Here is an 8,534-nt window from a genome sequence, read left to right as displayed (position 1 = left end):
AGTGCCTGCCTAGCATCCTACTCCATGGGACCCATGTAAACTCTGACTGTCTCTAGCTGTCCATCGGTTGTCCAGGACTCTGAGGCCCTCCAACCCCTGATGTAATTTTCAGAATGAGATGGATATCTAAAGGACTCTTAGTCACCTGATGAATAAGCAAACCTCCTTTATCGGGTTTCCGGAGCAATGTTCTGATGGAGGCTTTGAGCTGCCTGTGCCTGGACCTTGTTCACATAACCATCGCCCCCATGCCCACCCCCACCCTCCCATCCCCCACCACCATGAACCTTTCCTGGCAAGTGGCCTTGGGGGTGGAGGAAAACAGTCAGTCTGACCTGGCAAGGAACAAGTCAGCCTGTACAACACCCCTTTGCATACCTACAAAACTAAAAGAGCTGGGCACCTACCATCATTGCTCCTTAGAAATCCCTGGCACCACAGAAGATCTAGGGCCATTGGTGACAGGGTATGCAGAAAAATATAAAACTCAAATGGCCAAAACATCTACACGCACAGAGAAATGAGGCAGTTACTTGAAGGTACTCTGTTCAGGGCTCTCTGCCGCACTGTGACTCAGGACTGTTCTCACTTCAGCACTGGAAGCCCCTTGTCCTTGGAACCCCCCACCAGCCATTAGGAAACCAGAAGAGTTGGTCATGCCCGCTCTAGATGATGATGACGATGATGATGATGACGATGATGATGATGATGATGATTATTATTATTATTATTAAACGTAATGGGTTTTACTGTCATGACATCATATGTGTCTACTATCACTACACTTCATTATTTATCACTGTCCTTATCTGTCCCCATTTTTCCCTCTTGGTGGTTACCTCCCTCTCCCAAATAGTGCCTCTTCTGCTCGCATGTTTAAAATAAGAAATTAAAAGTTTAAAAAACTAGAGTAACTGAGCTATGTGAATGTAGATAATGAATTGTCTTCAGCTGTTTTCTGGTTTTGTATCAAAATGTTTGAGCCCTGGTCATCTTTAAAGGACAGAAGTCTATTTAGATCATGGTTCTGGAGGCTGGGAACCCAGGAACATAGCCCCATCATCTCTCTGACATGTGGTGAGGGCCTCAGGTTATCCTGCCATGGAAGAGGGCACTCCATCGTGAGAGCCATGCCAAGTCAGGTAGCTTATTTTTTTATTATAAAACCATATGGCACAGCCCCTTTTGATATCAGTGTGGCAGTTTCTCAGAAAATTAGGAAACAACCTTCCTCAAGACCCAGCAATACCACTTTTGGGTATATATCCAAAGGATGCTCAATCGTGCCACAAGGACATGTGCTCAACTATGTTCATAGCCGCATTGTTTGTCATAGCCAGAACCTGAAAACAACCTAAATGCCCCTGAAGAATTGATAAGGAAAATGTGGTACATTTACACAATGGAGAACTACACAGCAGAAAAAAAATAACAACATCCTGAAATTTGCAGACAAATGGATAAAGCCAGAAAACATCATTTTGAGTGAGGTAACCCAGACCCAGAAAGACAATTATCACATGTACTCACTCATAAGTGGTTTTTAAGCATAAAGCAAAGAAAACCAGCCCACAAATCACCATCCCAGAGAACCCAGACAACAATGAGGACCTTAAGAGAGACTTACATAGATCTAATCTACATGGGAAGTGGAAAAAGACAAGATCTCTTGAGTAAATCGGGAGCATGGGGACCTTGGGAGAGGGTTGAAGGGGAGGAGGGGAGAGGCAGGAAGGGAAGCAGAGAAAAATGTAGAGCTCAATAAAAATCAATAAAAAATAAAAAATAAACCACTTGTCCTCACAGAGCCCCCCTCTTGACCTCATCCAAATCTAATTACCTTCCAATGGGCCCACCACCAAATATTATTAGCAGTGAATTTGGGGCTTGAGGTTCTTTGGGGAGACACATAAACCACAACACAGTAGCAAGTTGATTCAGTTCTCAGGGGCGCCAAGACCTTTGTGATCTGTGCTAGGCATTGCTCTAACCAAGCCAACCCCACAAATAATCAATATGTCAAGCACATTCCTTTGAAGTTGTTTATATCTAGGCTGTGGGAACACCGAGAACTCAGGCAGAGGGCACTGAGAGGGATCTATGAACACAGGGTAGCTTATGCCAGCGTTACCAAATCCATTCACCTCCCTCTCAACTGATGCCAAATGAGGTCCTACATCGAGGGTTCAATTAACCACACAATAACTTGTGAAATGGTGGATCTATGGATAAAGACACTTGCCACCAAGCCTGAGGACCTGAGTTTGACCCACAGAGCCCACATACTGGAAGGAGAGACCCAACTCACCTGAATATGTGTTCACCACTCAAATAAATAGGGGGAAAAATAAAAATTTTAAACACATTTCTACTGGAAGTATATAGATGTTTTTCTTAACATTATTCTCTAACCAATACATTCCGCATGGCAGTAGCTATCACAGGATTAGAGACAACTTAGAGTGATTTTATGTGGACACCATGCCATTTTATAGAAGGACTTGAGCATCTATGGATTGTGGTTCCCACCAGTGTCCCAAAGTGGGACACTCATCTCCAGCTGCAAACCCCATCAGTGCGCTCCCAGAGAGATCTTCCTGCTCGCCAGACCCCTGGAGAGAAGTTCCTCCCTAGCCCTGCCAGATCTGTTAGGAGGACTGATCCTTCAGGGAGCATTGCCTAGGAGCTGGAGGCTGTGGAGTGACTTGCAGAAAAGTAGGTAGAGGAACGTCAAGACAGGCCTGAGAACACCTGAGAAGAGGGGAAAATCCTGTGATCCAAGGGAATGGCTTCCATGGGATGGGATCACAGAGGTTCCCATATGACTTGGGCCCTCAGATTTCAAAGCGGAGCCCCCACACTCCCAGTATGTGGGGTCCCTGCTGCATGTTGTACCAAGCTCACCTTCTTCCCACTCACTTTTATGAATCTCTATACCCTTAAGTAGGATGTATCCTCATCCCTGGTCATAATCGAGGAATCTGGGGTTAGGGAGTTACTAGAAACAAGAGTCAAATGTAGCATCTTGGGGGTGTCCATGTATTGGGATGGAGAGGTCAGACATTAAAAGGACAAATATATAAAGATGGAACCTCACCCCATTTGGTAGGGGAAAGGCATTGGAAGGCAGAGGCTCTTCCTGGAAGACCACTATCGGCTGTTTTACTGATGGCGACTTTCCAGAATCTACTGTCTAGATCCATGCTGCAAAGGTCTGCGAGAGGCTAGGAGCCTTTGCTGACTGTCCTGTCTTCTTCTTTGCTCCACAAGGAGTCTCCGCTCTCTTTTACTGGTTTCTCTAAACCCTATACCCATCCTTCACCGTGTGCATCTCCAGATGTGTTGGATCTATTAAAGAAAGGGATGAAAAAAATGAGAGGTTATGTTCATCAGGGGGAGAAGACCGTTTTCTTTGGGCATTACTACCCCAAAGCCAAAGGCACCATCTTAAAATTGATACTTAAATCAGACCTTTAATTAGTGAATGGTGTGAGCATGCCTCTGGAGAAGGAGGCAGGAAGGCTGGTGGCTGTGGTCCAGCCGTGTGGTATTACATGCCATGTCAACTGCCGGGACTCGATTTCCTCATCTGTAAAATGGGACCAGTGTGGTTTCAGTGAGACTTCACAGAGTATAAAACCACAATATCGTAATCTCACAGACTGGGTAAGCTATGAAGAGAAGAGAGACTCATTTTGACTAGTGGTTCTGGAGCACCTATTAAGGGGCCACATATGATGATGGCCATTTTGTTGGTAACATCTCTGTGATGCAGAGTATCATCTGGTAAGAGGTGGGAGAGTGTGCATGTGTCCTGTTGGGCTTCTCTCTTCCTTTCCAAAGCCAGTGAGATTCAATAGTGGGGGTTCCACTCTGGTTTCCTTCTCAAATCACAGTTTTAGACACCAAATGTAGATTGATTCCTTGCTTCAGTTCACAGTGGGGACTCAGTTCCAACATGTGCTGTTGGGAAACAAACCACAGCATTAGGCATGGGTGAGGGCCAGACAGCACTCCATTATTCCATGGTTCCATGGCTTGATTGATCCTGCTGGTCAGGGGACAAGGGAGGGCATCATTTCAGGAAGGGAGCAGGGAGCGTGAGTGTGGAGGCTAAATAAGTTGTGTGATTACAAGCGCCATCCATCCATCCATCCAGATGCCAGCTCGGCATCTCTTCCGCCCTCAGCTTATGCCAAGCACAGGGGATCCAGGCCGCAGAGGCTATAAGCCCAGACCCTAGAAGGTCCGAAGGGACGTCTGCTAAAGCAGGCCACCATGAGTGTGACTCCCAGAATTCACACATTTCTTAATTCTTGCAGTAAATTTTGCTTTAGGTGGGCTGAATTCATTTCTTGTGGTGGCTGTGATGAATCCTTCCAAACTGAGTGACTTCAAATGACAAAGTGCGCTCTCTCTCTCTCTCTCTCTCTCTCTCTCTCTCTCAATACTGAAGGACAGATGTCCAGACTCAAGTGTCCTTATCTCCACAGGATGCAGGACAATCTCTCCTGCTGAAGACCTTGAAGTTCACGGACTCGGGCTGCATCACTTCTATCTCTGCCCCATGCTCCACCACCTCCTTTTTCTACCTCCTCCTGTCAATCATGAAAACACTTGTCACTGGATTTAGGAGTTACCTGTATACTCAAACATGATCTCTTCTCAAACTGCTTCACTGAGGTTCATTTGCAAAGACCCTTTTCCCAGTAAGTCTCCACTTTCACAGGCTCTACGACACGCACACCATCTTTTGGGGTTCAATCCAGTGAGTGGAATGTGGGATTTCCCTGGAGATGTTTGCACACATGCATGGAGCTAGTGAGACATGGGCAGGCCCATGGGCTCCTAAGGAGGTAGGTGTATCAGGAACTGGTGTGGGCTGGCTGAGTTAGACAGGAAAAGGAGGAGGGTAGAGGCTACTGGTATTGTGTTCTAGAAGCACTGGCAGACCGCTGCGGATGTCGAACAAGATACAAGAATATGGGAATAAACAACAGGTTCATTCAGGAAGAGCAGGTTTCTAAGTGCCTGGGACACAGGACACACTGGTTTAATGGGAAAATATGAAGTGGCATCTAGAATCAAACTTTATTCAAGGAATTTGGGCCTTGTATTTGTGCGACTTGCTGTATGTCCAGTGGCTGTAGAAAACGGGGGAAATTAGTCTGCCCTAGTAGGCTGGGTATGGGTTACAATCAGAATCAGCCAGCACCCAAATTGGTAGCCTTTGGTACCCCATTTAAACCAGGGTTTCCCCATCCATGGTTGCACAATGAACTGCCACAGTGGGTCCATTCTTAGCACAGCATGCAAATGTGTATGGGAGAATACGAGACTGGACAGGACATGCCATTGATAGCAGCGTGGGGCTTAGAGACTCTCAGCGTCTAGGGGCAATAGGAAGAGAAAGAGAAGCTTCATGGACCATTCGTCTCTTTCCATCTCTGCCTGGCAGCTCCTGAAGTAACATCCATCATCCGGGGGCTTAGTGGAGGTACAGACTTGCTGACAGCCAAAAGCAGAGTGCATGTAGATCCCAAGATGAGGTGCCTTGCTCTCAATGCAATGAGCCCTTAAAAACTCTGCAAACAGTGCTGATGAATTGCCCTTGGCTTCTCAGGCATCATTTGCTCACAATTATAACACGGAGAAGCTGCAAACTCCCATGGAGAACGTGGAGTTGGTCCACCCTGGAGCAAGCAAAATCCCTCTCAGGGGCCCACAATCAAGCAGAACTGATTTTTCTGAAGCTTGGAGGAAAAAATAAAATCAGATTTAAATCTCGGGAAATTGTTGCTCCTTTTTTTTTTTAAATTCACCTATGTAAGCGCATATTTTAAATGCTAATATTTGGAGCCTACTGGGATGCTACATTTATTTTCTTCCTCAGCAGCTATGAGAATTTATTTATGAGAATTCTGGTCCTCACCTCCTCTCCTGAGCTCCTACTCCCATTCCCACCCACCAGGGATGGTGCTGTCCCCTAAGACATTTAGAACCTACAGCTCACTCCCTTCCCACATCTCTTCCTCCAAACGCTTCTGCCATTTTTGCTTCTAGAGCTTCCGGAGGCTTTCTCTTCCCCCTAGCTTCCCCATAAGTCTCTAGCCGCATCGATTCCATCTTTTTTGGTCCTCCATGAAGTAATCACTGAGCCCCACGTAAGCCTTCACTTGCTTCTCTATCTATAAACGGGTATAATAATAAACAATGGTATCCAAATGCTTCATGAGTTTATAATATGATTAGGGTGAGATACCCCCAAATACAGCACCGAGGGCCACATTGGGCCAGAGGGGGAAAAATCCTGCTCATGTTTGTATGATGATTATGACTACAGAATTCACCCTTTCCTTCCTCTCAGTTCTTCTCTTAGGAGCTGACCGGCAAGCCCTGGGAGGTTCCTGTCCTGCTGACTCTAGAGCACAGAGTATTTTCACTCCGGAATTACCCACTTTTTCATTGGTTTGTGGTCCTAACACTCCCACCCCTTCAAACTCTACAACACAAGATCCATATAGGAAGGGGTTCTGTGGTCCTCTCCTGGGAATCCTTTCTCCCTGGCTTATAGAAGGTGTTGAATAAATAAATGTTTGTTGAGTGAACAAATGAGGGTAAAGGGATTGTGGGGTGTTAGAGAAGAAGGTATCTAGACCATGCTGGCTGTTAAGGGTTTGATCAAGTCATGGATTCCTCCTTTTGTTCTGGTCCTGGGATGTGCAAGCTATAACTGAGAACCTAACAGAGACCCACATATCTGCTCTGCCAGCGGCTGGCACCGTGCCAGCTGCCAACCGAGCATGAGAAGTACTGGCTGGAGGGAGGAACATGCTTCTTGCGGGCTGTACTCTCCTGCCAACATCCCCTCAGCAGGAGCAGAGATCCCTGCTTCTAGGAGTTGAATCATCATTGTGATTATGAACATCAAAAAAAAAAAAAAAAACAACAGCACCATCCTCATCATTCTTGAACAGAGACCTCAAAACCCCACAGCAGCACCCTCTAGGAGGACTGTGTCTCGCCTTCTAGGGTCCTTCTGCCAACCTTCAATATCCAGGGGACGTCATTCTCTTTCCTTTAGGTCCTGTCTTCTGGTCCATCTCTAGAGGTCTTGTCACCTTTGTGACTCCTCCGTGTTCCCATCAGTTTGCTGAGTTCCTCAGCCCCAGCTTCCCAAGTCCCTACATAAAATGCTCTGTTGGGCAGATCCTGTGTTTAGCTTCCTGGCTGGACTGCAGCGACACCACCACCCTGGCCTCCTCTCCCCACCCTGCAACTGTGACCATGGGGATAGTGTTTTTTTCAGGGAACATGCTTTCTTCTCGAGTTCACAACTACAATGGGCAAATGCTTGCTTCTTCTGCTAGCAAGGCAAACATAGTTCACTAAAGGTGCTGTTCACTTAAATTTGGAACCCTAGTAAGACATGAAATAAAGGTGCGTGCCTTTAATCCCAGCACCCAGGAGACTGGAAGACAAGGCAGGTGGATCTCTATGAGTTCAAAGCCAACTTGGTTTATATAAGAATTCTAGGCCAGCCAGGAATACCCAGATACTCAGTGAGGAGACACACACACTCCCTCTTCTTCCCTGATCCCCATCACATTGCACCTCTATTCCATCTCTAGAGCGATAATAATGCTGTCTCGCATAGTTCTGATAAGGATTTGAGTTATGGGAAATGAATACTCGGGGCATTTGCTCCGAGAAGGACTTCAGGGCATGGTGGTACCATTAAAACCCTCTGGAGGACAGCCTTCCTGCTCTTTTCATGTGGAAGGCACGTCCACCCTCTTTCCCTTGCACTCAGAACCAGCGACTGCCTAGAGAACCCATCTGCCTGTCCCACTTCCTCCTGGAGCCAGTGTGTGAAGATTCCCCTGGGTGGAGTCAGGTGGAGGGTAAGTCTGACTTCCTGTGTGCCCCTGCAATGCACACCTGCGGTGCAGAGACTAATCACAAGCCTGCTGGTGAGCTGGTTTCCCTTATGCCACCTGAGTTCTCTGCTCCTGTTTCTGTCTTTCTTCCCTCCCTCCCTTCCACCCTCCCACCCTCCCTTCCTCCCTCCCTTCCTCCCTCCCTCCCTTCATTCCTCCTTCCTTCCTTTCTTTTGTCTTTCTTTTTGTGGTTGTGGTGGGTGCTCACATGCAGAGGAGATCCAGTGGAGGAGGTTGTGTCCTGTTTTTCTCATTCTCCGCCTTATCCCCCTGAGATAGGATCTCTCAGTGGACCTGGAACTAGGCAGTAGCCAGCAAACTCCAGTGGTCCCCCTGTCTCTGTCCACCAGTTCTGAGGTAACAGGTGCACATGTGACCACGCCCAGCATTTTCTTTGTGTGCTGGAATCCAAGCTCGGATCCCCTACTTTGCCCAACAAGTGTCCTTTTGCCCTCTTTGTCTCCCATTTCTTGCAGACTAGCAGAGTCCTTGAGCATGATTTTTGTCCTGTTTTCTCCTAGCATGAACTTAATGCTTCCTTCTCTACTAATGTTCTTGGCACAGTGAACACACAGTTTGCTTGTGGGACACCGC

This window comes from Microtus ochrogaster, chromosome 7, assembly GCF_000317375.1.
Source record: "Microtus ochrogaster isolate Prairie Vole_2 chromosome 7, MicOch1.0, whole genome shotgun sequence".
In the NCBI taxonomy this organism is placed as follows: domain Eukaryota; kingdom Metazoa; phylum Chordata; class Mammalia; order Rodentia; family Cricetidae; genus Microtus; species Microtus ochrogaster.
This window is presented reverse-complemented; position numbering follows the sequence as displayed.